The sequence below is a fragment of the Phalacrocorax aristotelis genome, chromosome 9 (assembly GCF_949628215.1).
Source record: "Phalacrocorax aristotelis chromosome 9, bGulAri2.1, whole genome shotgun sequence".
NCBI classification, from domain to species: Eukaryota; Metazoa; Chordata; class Aves; order Suliformes; family Phalacrocoracidae; genus Phalacrocorax; species Phalacrocorax aristotelis.
This window is the reverse complement of record NC_134284.1, coordinates 910,504-923,074: the sequence shown is the minus strand read 5'-3', so window position 1 is coordinate 923,074 and position 12,571 is coordinate 910,504. Positions and strand designations below refer to the sequence as shown.

At 40.4% G+C, this 12,571-nt stretch overlaps 1 protein-coding gene across 17 annotated transcripts in view; it reads left to right on the top strand.

Moving 5' to 3' along the window:
• RAD51B (RAD51 paralog B) overlaps positions 1 to 12,571 on the top strand; it is a 473,504-nt gene that overhangs the window by 247,982 nt on the left and 212,951 nt on the right. Inside the window, exon 9 of one of the 17 annotated variants that reach the window (XR_012662228.1) lies at positions 9,448 to 9,572. The exons of the other annotated variants lie outside the window; for them this stretch is intronic. The gene's annotated coding sequence lies outside the window, so the exon portion shown is untranslated. The remainder of the gene's footprint in view (positions 1 to 9,447; positions 9,573 to 12,571) is intronic. 17 annotated transcript variants of the gene reach the window in all.

Here is a 12,571-nt window from a genome sequence, read left to right as displayed (position 1 = left end):
GATAAATCTCTCAGTAAAACAGTGTTAAGGAGACTGTACATGTCTATGGAAGTTTCAAGCTGAATGACATAGGCATAATCACTTGATCTAGACTACAAAAGGGTTGAAAACTGTCAGCAGGAGCATTCAGAGGCCCCTAAATATCAGTTTAAGAGAATCTCCATTCCTCATTTCCTAATTGCCGTGATGATAGAATACAGAGTTTTACTGCTTTGTTGTGGCTTCTTTCTGAAGATGTGATATGACTTAGAATCATTAATCAACAATTTGTAATCCAAAAACCCTTCAGGTACATTTGCTGGGAACCACTCATCTATATAATCAGAGGCATGATAACAGAAGTGCTTATTGTCACAGTTGAGCGGTTAGGAGTTACCACCTCTCAGCTGAGACAAAGTGTGACCGAGTACATGTTGCACCTTCCAATGCAAAGTAAAATGGGTTTGCATGAGTCCTGCTACCCACGCTAGTTTACTCCTGTTTTACTTTAACTGCAGTAAGCTAAGAGCATGCACAAGTCCGTCACTGAGTTTCAGCTGATGGTGCATAGCTGTAAAGCATTGTAACAAGATTGCAGTTGGTCATCTTCTTACACACGTAAAATGTTTAAAAAAAAGATTAACTCATATTTCAGTGTGGGTGAATACAGAAACTACATTCTCTTCAACATTGGAATTTAGTCTTTTGTTTATGCCATAGAAGTAGCATTAAGAGCCCTGGTTATTTAATGGAAGTAATTCCTTCTCCTTTGCCCTTTCTTCCCATCCTGTGCAGAATAGAGAAGATTGACCAGCATTTTTACTGTGGTCCTGCAAATCAGTGGTTTCAGTCAAAAACATTGAGACAAGGTTTGGCTCTAAATTCCTTCTGCAGCACTACATTGTACACCAGTGCTGGTGGAACTGTCCCAGACTAACTTATGTTGTGAAAAATCAATTCAAGTGTAGGAAAGAGCTAAACACCATTTGTCCCCATGCACAATGACCAACTAAATTCTGTCTTAACTTACTGTGGGTTATCCTTAAATCTGTACAGAGGCTGAGGGAAAAAAAAATGAATCTTCATCATTCAGTAGCATTCAGTCCCGTTTCTTGCAGAGTTTTATGGTGCCAGCAGTGGATCTCTCTTCTGGTGGGACTGGGAGGGATCAAAAGGATTTCTATACATAGGAAAATATCACTGTGGGAATTATATTTGGCTTGTGGCATTACACGAAGCATATGGCTCACCTGCAGAACTTGAACCAGTTAGGAGTGACCCTAGGTGCAGGTGTTGTGCCAAAAGGGAAGGTGAGGACAAGGGGACAGAGGATGATTTCAGAGTCTGATGCCTATGTTCGAGTTGCAGTTCCAGCTGGGTTTCCTCTGGGTTTACTGCAGGATGTTTGAAAATGTGGCTCCTTGTTAATCTCAGGCAGCCTCTATGATTGATGATTCCCCTTAATCGTAAAAAGAGCACATTGGTGTTTCTGCTTAATTTGTGTGCATTTCCTGCTTTATTATTGTAATAATGATTTATTGTCTTAAGCGATGGAAGTTTTATAACCTATTAGCCTTTTTTGGAGGTTGAAGATGGTGCTTTGGCATGTGAATGAACTTCTTCCCAGTGATGGTCTGCTCCTAAAATGTTACATTAAACCCAAACATAACATGATAATAAAAAGACAGTATATGCTTGCTGCGTTACCTCTTAATTCAATGAAAATAGGCAGCTTGAGTATGAGCAGATTTTGCATGCTCCACATGGGCAATATTAATCTAATCTGGATTCTGCTTGTCTTCTCATAATATCAGTTACACTAAAAAATAAAAATAAAGGAGCATTCAGAGAAGAGCAAACCAAGTGCTGTGCAAGTCATGGTTCTGTACAGAATGATGGGTGAAGAAATGGTAGAAAGAGAAAATGCCTGGAGCTTAACCAGAGGAAGGCTTTTTCATACTAATTTCTACTCTCCTGAAATATCCTGCTGTGGCTCTAGTCTCTCAGGCAAGCTGAAGTCTACAGAAGCTTCCTGCCTAAGCTGGTGCTTAACTACATACATCTCCCTTCTAAGGAAGGGTAGAAAAGACAGTGGCTCAGGTATGAATAGCTACACTGTTAACAATGGAAAATTTGTCAGGACAAAGCAAACCCCAAAGCAGATGCTACTATCATGCAATCAGCCATGATTCTTTGGGAGTAATCTGAGCCAGATTGATACCTGACGGGAGAGCTGGTGTTTCAGGCTGGCACATGGGTATGTAAGGGAGTAGTTTGGGCACATTTTAGCTGAGTATCAAGAAGCTGTGCCTGAGCATGAAATCTGTTAGACCAGCTGTTCCCAAATGGTTTCTGTTTGTGCCTCTGTTTCTCGTGGTGAGCTCACCCCAGCGGAGCTTGTGACCCTAAATACGAACATAAACAATCGCATCTCTGTCAGGCTTGCGACCCCACTCTGTGTGGCTGTGACCCTGCTGGAGGTTACGACCCCTCGTTTGGGAATCGTTGGGATGGACTGTCAAAGAGTCCGGCTGGGGAAGTGCTGATATGCCCCATCCAGGCCAGGATCATCACAACAAATGCCTTCAGATCTCACAGTAATTTGTAGGCCCCTGCCACCAGTTGGAGAGTGCAGCCTATTTGACATAGCTGACGTGTCACTTTGGTACATCAGGAACATCTCGGAGATCAAAAGGTCATAGTCCTCCCACGCTGCTACAGCCTTTCTTCATGGATTCGGCTCTTCATCTTACTTCCCCGTCAGTTGGCTGGCACCGAGCCTCAGCTCCCTCACAGCGCAGATGATTTGGCCATGACTGCTGGATGTGTATCAGCTGCAACTTTTGCCCCACCACCTCTCCGTCTTGCTGCTTCTTCCAAGCCACCCTTTCCAAAATGGTTCTCCTCAAATTCTCCTTGCCTTAATGCAGGGATTGATGACTGACTGTCTCTGCCAAAATAATTAAAAGTTTTATTCAAAGTAATTAAAAGCTATATAGGGCAGTGCTAGCGGAGATGGGCTAAGTCTTCCCCTGTATTTTGTCAAAATAATTCTATTATTCACATATCCGTAGATATGAGCACAATCTTACAGATGTAGGATGCTGATGGAGAAATAAACAGAAAGTGGCCTCCTGTGATTGCTGCTGTGGTCTGCAGAGCCTAAGCTTTTTGATAAGCCATGCAGACAGCCTTTTTAATATAAAATGCCAAGTTACAGATGTCCTAATTAGAGACCTGATTTTTAAGCTTTGTTCTGCTGCAGTCTTAAATGGAGCTTATAAACAACAACAGAAGTAGATTACAAATTTGTGTTTTCATTCATTACCATAATGTAAAATAGTAACATTTTAATAGCTAACTGACTTGGTAGTCCAAGGCCATTGACTACATTGACTTGGGGTTTGACTGTGGCATCACTGCATGAATCCAACAAAGGGAGGAGCCTGTAACAGAAAATTTATTTTTACTAATTTTTTTGTCAATAGATCCCAGAAATTGCCAATGTTGGCAGGAAGGAAAGAGGAGGACATGGTACAGAAAAATATGACAGTTGTTTATCATTTGGATAAAAACTGTTTTGCATAAAATTAGCCTGAATTCAGTCTGTGCAAGTCTTGTTTCAGAGCTCTGTATGGAGTGCTTTGTTCAGAGATGTGGCTGGACTGGTTTTCTGTGAGGCAGGTACGTAGAAGGCATTGAACTGAAAATGAGAACAGCAATGTCAAGTTGTGGACCGTGTAAGCACGCAAGGAAATAAAGTCAGAAAATCTTATGTTATAGGCTGGTTACTGCACACACCACTGTCAAATGAAAAAATATTAGAAACTTTGTATCAGTAACTTGATCATCCCTTAAACGCTAATTACATGTCAGAAAATAGAGCATAAAGTCTCCTCCATCTGTCCAGGTTGGATATGGTGCACAAGGGAGCATATCCGATTCATAGTACCTCTTAGGTAATCAGATTAATATCTCCCAAACTGAATTTACGCTTTTGATACTGGGTCTTTCATATGCCATGTTTCACATATCATGTTCTGTTGAAGCTCTGTGGCTTTTCAGTAATTTCCTTGAAATGTATATGTGGTATGTCTGCACTCTTTTGAGCTGTTCTTGGGACATGCATCAGTTAAATATGTTTCTGTCACTCTCTTAATTACATAGTTTCCCTGGAGCCAAAAACTGCTCCAAAACCTGAGATCATTTGTTTAATTTAAAAGCAAAAGGGTATGGAACTACAATTTCAGGCTTCAACAGCTATGTCGATGTAGCTTTGAAGGAAGGGGAAAAAAAATCCTGATGTCTTAAACACAAAATAAATAAATTCCCGAGTTCTTAAAATATCTGATTTCATCCAGTTTTTTGCTTCCCTTGCTTATCTTTTAATTTTAATTCCTTTTTCTATATGGTAGATTTTTAACTTCTTATTGCATTCTGTTGTTTGTTGGTTTTGCTTAGCAAACCAGAGGGCTGGATTTTGTCATCTGAGTCTAAGGAGGAACTGCAAGTAATGCAGGGTGGTTCTTAATTAAAATCACTGATAACCAATCTGAATCCAGAATTGCATTTTAAATGGTTGAAGCTTTTGGCTCTAGGACATTCTGGGAATATATACTCTATAGGAATTGACTGCTGTTTTTCGAATTCCTATATTCTACCAGATCCCTTCAGTAAGATTAATTCTGTGCCTCAAACGTCTCTTAGCCTGCACCTGCAGCAGTGTTTTCATTGAGATCAGTAGCTTGGTTCTGAAGCAACTTCTCAATGTTCTTTGCTTGCTGCGTGTTTTTTCATTATGTGGAGTGATTTCAGTGTGGACCAATAGAGGACTTTTGTAGTAATTAAACCAGAAGTTCCTCTCCATGCTAGCCAGTTGTGCTCAAAACCATCATGGAGGCAGAAGGGTCTAAGCCAATGGCTGGTCCTCAAGCCACAGCCAGAGCAGGGGCGTTTTCACCAGGGAACCAGAGCAGACAAGTTGGGAACAGAACAACGATGTGCATGCGACGTAGCCATAGGGGGATCAACGCCAACTCTTTTGGCCAGCTGACACTGTTGTGCCAAGCTATTTGCTAAAGTAGACTTGCTTCTTAAGCAAACGTATGAAATGTTTTCTCTTGCATGTTTTTATGTAAGTTAAGCGATACAGACCACTTCCAAAGATCAGTAGGAGGGGTTAGTAATAAGCTGTAATACCTGATGCCTGACTGTGGTAGCTTATGGCTACTGAGCTCAGGTAATGCTTGATCACAAGAAACAACAGTAAGCATTTCAGCAGGATACCAGCTCAAATCCTAGCTGGTAGGATTTGAAAAGTTCATTGCAGCCTCTAGTTTGTTCTGTTGACTGTTCAACCAGAATAAAGCAAATTAGCAAAGGCTGGTCACACTATTTTCCTCCAGGTTAGCATGAGGTAACTCCAAACAGCATGGGATCAACACATCAAGTGCTTTATGTCCCTAGAGTTGATTGTCTTGGCTTATGATAAACAGCTGCCCAGTTCTTCTTTTCCTGAGGGTGCATCTGTGTCTTAGTCATCGCTGTGACGGTCATGTGAGCTAGTGTGAAATGAACTGTTGGGATCCAGAGTGTTCCAGCAGCAGGTAAGTCACAGAGGCAAAGAGGTCAGCACAGGCTTAATCTTTCTAGTATTTGCCATGCATGGTGTAGATACATCCTGAGGTGAACCTGCCTTCTGTTAAAGTGAAGTGTCTTTTGTCAGGATGGGAAGAGCCGATGCGTGAGAGGAGGCTGTGTTACCTTGATGCCATTCTGAGTGTGTAAAGGACTTGGAAAACTTATTTTAATGAGCTGTGGATTTCACTTAGGTAGGGATACCTTGCTTCCTCACTTGTTATAACAAGGTATTTTTGTCCAGCAGGCTGAATAGTAATTGTGAGCAAGTCAAATGGCATGTAATAGGCCAGCTCAGCACATGCAAATTAGGGCAGTTTTGAGTTTATTATAGCTTTGCACTAGGGTTTTGTTGTCATTCTTTTGCATGAGTATTTAAGGTGGTAGAAATTCACCTGCAGTTTGGTGTGGTGCAGTTCGAATTATGCATTTCAAACAAACAAATAAATAAATAAATGCAATTTGCTGTGTCTGTAAAACAGTAGATTTTCAGTGGAATTCAACATGATAAAGTATTTCTAATTTCGGTTGTGCTGAAAAATTTTGTGACAGCTCTGGTTTCAATGAAAAAATAGGTTTTATCAGAAGTGATGTGTTCTGTGGAGATGTGCTTTTGCTGATAAAATAAAAATCTTGAAGACAAGAGAGGAGATGAGGCCGGGGTTCTTGATCAGAACTAGAGATGTGCTACACAAAATAACATCTGGGTTATTGTGTATGTGTTTTCTTTTTTTTCTCTCTGTCACCATATTTGCACCCTCACACCCAAAAATGCTGTTTTGCAAGGGCTTGCTTTTGCAAGTAAAAAATGAAACAAAATTAAAACTGTTTACCAGTCAGTCCTACTTCTCAGCTCTGTATGAAATTATGTGGTGTTTGTCTTGCATTTTGCACAGGTACCTGTGGTAGTGGTGTGCCATATTCTAATCGCTCCGATAAACAATTGTCTGCCAGTGATTGCCTTGCATGTAGTGGTGTGCAATCCCTGCACTCAGTGGTGCCACTGAAAATGTTTGAGAGCTTGCTGCCCAGTTTCAGCAGTTTAATTGCTAATGATGTGTTATTGCTTCAGAAGTTAATAGCTGTTTCTGGTTATGATAAAGTTGTTTTAAACCTGCAAGCTTTTTAAAACTGAATTTGTCGCTTCCTCTTTGCAGTGTGGTTTCCTCCTTTGGTACCTTCAAAACGTTGTGGTCTGGGGTGTTGGGTGAGGTGACATGTCCTATTTACACTCAATTGGAAAAGACTGCATCACAGGCACTTGAAGCTGTGGGGTTTTCTTAGTTCACACACTCAGATGTGGCTTCCTGTCATCACCTGATTACTTACTTTGAATGCTAAGATGATCTTGCTAGCTTCGGTATTGTTGTCTTAAACTTCAGAAGAAGACAGGCATAGATTTCAACGTTACCTCTGTGTGCTGCCTGTTGTGGAGTGAGCACAGTGATGGTTAAAATATTACATGGCATACACCCTCATAGTTAACCTCAGAAGAAAGCCTTTAATTTGTTTCCTTGGCTGCTTCTGCTGCCTCTCCAGTCTTCTCTCCATCTCCAGGACCTAAAAGGAAAAAACTGACCAATCAGAGCACCACATGATTCTGCAAGACTGAGGGGACAAAAAGACTTTCCCTTTCAGGCCCTCCTGCCTTTTTTTAACTGAGAGGGGTTGGTATCGCTAGGCCTTGACTTAATGTTTGAAAGGCCTGTATGTCAACAAGAGTGTGATTGCCTCAATAATTCAATCAATATGGAATTGTGGCCCTGGGGGTCAGTATAAACTCTTCAGGCCAGGGACTTGTGCCTTCACTGTCTAAGCTTTTATAGCCCTAAGCATCCTGTTACTATTAGCTAATAAACCAAATTATGATAATTTTTTTCATCCATTTTTGTCTTTTGTCTCTCTTGACCATGTAGTGGCAACAGAGTGGATATTAATACAATATCCTTCCTCTGCCCTGTCTCCAACAATGTTAGAGATGTCCTTTGCTCGCAGGTTCTACAATCAGAATGATTATTACAGAACAAATACGCCAGGAAAGAAAACTTAAAATATTTATCTGAATCTCTTAATCCACCAGCCACTAAAAATGCCCCTGCTATGCGTTCCCACCATTTCCCAAATCCTTGCAAAGCAAAGCATTAAAGCAGCCATATGGTCGATGTGTTTAGTTGGAGGGCTCTCAGTCAGCTTCTTATCTAATGGAACTACAGAGTTCAGTATACAAAATAGTGTCATTCATTGTTTATCCTCAAAATTTTAGCAGACTTGTATCAAACACTGCTCAACAGGCTTGGCTGCAGCCTACCTGTTTGAAAGTAGCTGGTGATTTTGGTTACCTCAGGTTCTGGAGCCTGTGTTGAGATGGCTTAAAGGCCATAAAGGTTTTCTTTTTTGTTTTGTTTTTTGGGTCAGTTTTTTTAAATTTTATTTTACAAAATCAATCCTTAAAGAATCAGACCCTTCCCATTAGGTTCCTAGATAAATTGAAGTACTAAAAATGTTTTCCTGTACTTTTTTCCTTCTTTTTAAAAGAACTTAGCTTTCTTCCCTTATCCTTTCTTTTTCTTTCTATGACAGTCATTGATATCACTTCCAGGTTCTTTTATTTTTCTGTCTGCCTGTTGCTGTCTGTATCATTGTTTGTATCATTGTTTGTTTTTGAAACCCGGCTGGATGAAGACCTGAGTAACCTGTTCTGACATTATAGCTGTCCCAGCTTTGGGCAGGAGGTAGGACTAGAGACTCCAGCTTGAAATATCCTGTAAGCCTATGATGCTACTTTTTTGTCTGTTTCATACTTTTTCTTTCTTACTATCATTTTCTATATATACTCTTCTTTATTATGCTATGTTTGTTATACCTATTTATTAATCTGTACACAAGGTTACACAGTTTGATGAATCTCTAATATGTATGTAATCTATTAACTGGGGGCTCTTTCAAAAGACATGGATTTTATTCTCTAAGTAGCTAATTCCTTAATAATAAATCTACTTACTTTGTTACTGTTTAACATGCTGTTGGCTTGAAGATTATGTTTTCTGCCAGCTCAGGTTACTAAATACTTAATAAATTTTGAGATGTAATAGTTCTGCCTGAAGGCAGGAGGAGAAAAATATTTTCTCTTCTGGGGCCCTGTGGCTAATTTTAGATTGTTTTGAACAGAACCTGAAGAAATTGTGCTCTATTTCAAAATCTGAACTCTGCAGCTGGGATAATTCTGTTCCTATTGACATGAGCAATGAATTTTTTAATGAAAAAGCTACTTTTGATGGTATGCCTCAGCTAGTGGTTAATAGCATACATACAGACCTAGGACATCCCGATTTTTGGCCTAATGAGAACACTGGCCTGCCAAATCTCTTGCAGTACACATCCCCTCATAACTCACAGCCCACTTCTCTCATATTAATCCCAGGATAACAGTCATAGCCCTCAAATGTTGTCATTCCTTGAAAAAGTATCTGGCTCTAACATCAGTGATGAACTTACTGTAACTAACCAGGTGTAACCAAGGTGTGTTTAGAGAGAGTGTTTTAAATCCCACCTCATGGTCAACATTAATGTTTTCCTAACACCTAATATAGGATAGATGAAAAGAATCTTGGTGGTTTTAGGGTACTGACACATACAACTGTGCCTTCTACTTGCATCTGTAGTTAGGAAAATATTTGCTACAAACAGTCTGTACTTTTTAATAAATTTCAGTGTTACTGCAAGGCACCAAGCTGAGAGTTCTGCAAACCATAGTCTCCTTCTTGTCCTTGGACCATTGAACACAAGTGGTAGTGGCACAAGCTGTTCTACTGGCTTATCATTGTATTTCAGCTTTGTTCTGGAGACTCCACATCCTATCAGTCAGCATGGAAGCTCAGGCTCCCGTTTAGTCCTTTGCTGCATTGCTAAAGCTCTTGTGAAGGTCATCAACGATGATGCAGTGTGTAGTGAAACTGGTAAGTTGGCAAACTCATTTTGCATCAGACTGTAAACAACTGTCTGATGGTGATGACATTCAGCTACTACTGATCTATACTGGATCCAAACCCGTGACCTAAAGGTGAAACATAATTTCTCCTAGAGCCAGTCAGTATCTTGACTTGGGCCAAACTAGTGACCCAGCAGTGAAAACTGAATCTTACTGCATGGCCAAAAACTGAGTCAGAGACTCCAAGTAACTACAGTTGATAGACCTAATTTTTTTGAGCTTTAATGTGCTTGGGCAGAAAATGCTTGAAGAACTTGCAGCCAAAAACCTGAAGATAGGCCTGATTTTCTGCCCATCTCTTCCTAACAGTTCCCACCTGCAGGTTCCCTGTGGTTCTAGACTTAAGGCCCTGTGTATGACATGTGTATATATATGTGCGTGAATGTGTTTGTACCAAGGTATTTTGTTACCTATATTAGTTTGAGTTATTTCCTTGTTACTCAAGAAGAAATGTGTATGTATACAAAGGCTTTTGCTCTTTGTCCAGACTGTTGTCCCAGCAGCCTTACTGACAGGGTAATCCAGCGTCTGTGAGGTTAGTCAGTGATGATGCTGGAGAATCTGCTTCTGGCCTCTGAATAAGTCTTGCAGCAGACAGGTCACTGATAAGAGAGAATCATGCTGTTTACACTTTCATGCTTGTGCAACCAATGTTGCAAAAGGAAACAAATAAAAGATAATGTAATGTAGTTTTTAAAGTATATTTGTCCTTTGGCCTTCACAGATAAATACTGATGGACCATATGTGGGCAGGGTAAGTCCATGTGTTACGCTCCTCCTGACTCTGTTTTCATTTCCAAGATACAGGCGGTTCTCCTAAAATTGAAGTTCCAATCTGTACCAAAGATGAGTGTAAATGCTTGTAACTAAAAACAACTGAAAAAATGAGTGTGTATATTCCCCAAATGTCCAAATTAGTTAAACTATTAGTGCATACAAGAATGGCAGCATACTAGGAAGAAGGGACACTTTCCTTCTAAATACCAGCAGCAACTGGTAACTTTTTTGAAGATTAATTTTCACTTGTGAACTTAATGCTGTGGAATGGTGCCAGATTTGTTCCATTGATGTGATGGTTTCCCAGGAATTCCCAAGATGGACAGCAGGACTGAAGGTTTTCCCCTTTTTGACTCAACAGCGTACTTGCCCACAACTTTTACAGAGCATCTTCATGGCTTAATGGGTTATTCTGTTTATCTCCTTGTCTGGTTTTTAGCTCCTTTTTAGAGATCAGCCATAATTCTGTGTAGTTCTACTACAGCCAAATAAAGGCAATGTAAATGAGAGGAAGGAATGCAAGTTTGTACATACAGCATAAGAAACAGACTTAAACCATTAGGCAGAGATTATCCTGGGGTGAGAAAGTAGTTGAAACTTCCTCAGCAGAAGCTGTCTGCTAACCAGCTCTGGCAAAGAGCCTTTTGATGTGGTCCTGATATGCTTTAGCAGAAGTAGAAAGGAGGAATGCTGTTTATTACCATAGCCAGGACTGGTAAACTTCTGCTGGAATTTGTGTCCAATTCTGATTCTCAGAGTTTGGGCAGGGTGTGGAAATCCTGGGGGAGACTTCAGAAGAGGACCACAAAACCAGTCCGTGCCATAGAAAGGCTTTTCTGTGTAAGGCTTCAGGAGTTTGGTAAGAATGCAATATTGCAGAGGTACCTATGCTTGGAACTGCTACCTGGCAGTTCACTCTTCTCAGCTGTGTGGGCAAACATGTAAGAGTGTGCAGTGACTGGAAGAAGAAGTGGTAAACTTCGGCCCTGGATATAGCTACTGCTAGTAAGCAGTATGGGTGACAGCTTTGGGGAAGCTCATCTGTGAAGCTGGTACTCTAGTTATTGATGTATTTAAGACCATGTGAAACATTGTATAGAAAAAAATCTTTAACCCAGCTTCTTGGGGCACAGACCGGGGTAGATACTGACAGGAAACTCTTCTGGCTGTGTGTACTGCCATGGTTTTTACTGTAAGGGAAAATGAGACTGCAAAATGAAAGGCTAGCTAAATGCAGTCCATTTGGTATGCTTTATAGATGAAGGCACAAAACTTTTTTTGCACTCTGATCATTGGGTTTCTGAACAGTCTTGTGACAACCTGCCAAAGTGGTGCATCTGTGGAAGAAATTAAGATCTGAAGTCATCCTAAGGCATGAGAGAAAGTGCATATTTATAACTCTGTGCTTCACTAACTACTTATATGAGTTTTTCTAAAAGTTTTCTCGGAAATGTCTTCTTTCATATTTCTAGGCATTATGCCGAAAGAGTAACTTATTCATGCTCACTCATAGCATGTCTGTGTACTGTGTTAGTTTCTGCATGCAGTGGCATGTAAGCTTGGTGAGGTGCACAAACCAGCCTCGTGTATCTGTTTTCTTTTGACACATGCCCTCTTGGAAGTTCTGGGATTTTGAGAACAGGGACAGATGGATGCAAATTACAGTTTCTAAATGTCTAAAGCACAATTCTTGTACAAATAGTTTTGTACTGTGTTGTGGAAGAGCTTACCTTCCCTTTTTAGTGACTCTACAAGTAGAACTTTTCCTAGCCTCTCACTGGAAGCACCTTTTTCTGGCCACACAGTGCTTAGCCCTTTGCATTTGTAGTGGAGATCAAAAGCATAGAAAAGCTCCTTTGAGCTGTGGTCAGTAATATTTACCAAAAAAAGCAGTCATTCACTGAGATGCTGGATGGCTGAGGAAGCTCTGCATATTTGCCAGTGTGCTGGATGCAGAGGGCTCAGATGAAGAACACAGGTCAGATTTGAAAGATGTGGGGTAAGGTGTTCCTGCTGCCCTGTTCTTATGTGCAATATTCAGATTGCTGATTGCTGTTGATGTCATTATGCAAATTGTTCTCTTGTGATTTATAAGCATCAAAAAAACATCCAAAGTAATATCTGCCTCCAAACAAGTGGGATTTCTGAATTGTACTGAGGCCATCAATGACTTCCACAGCAATCAGTAAA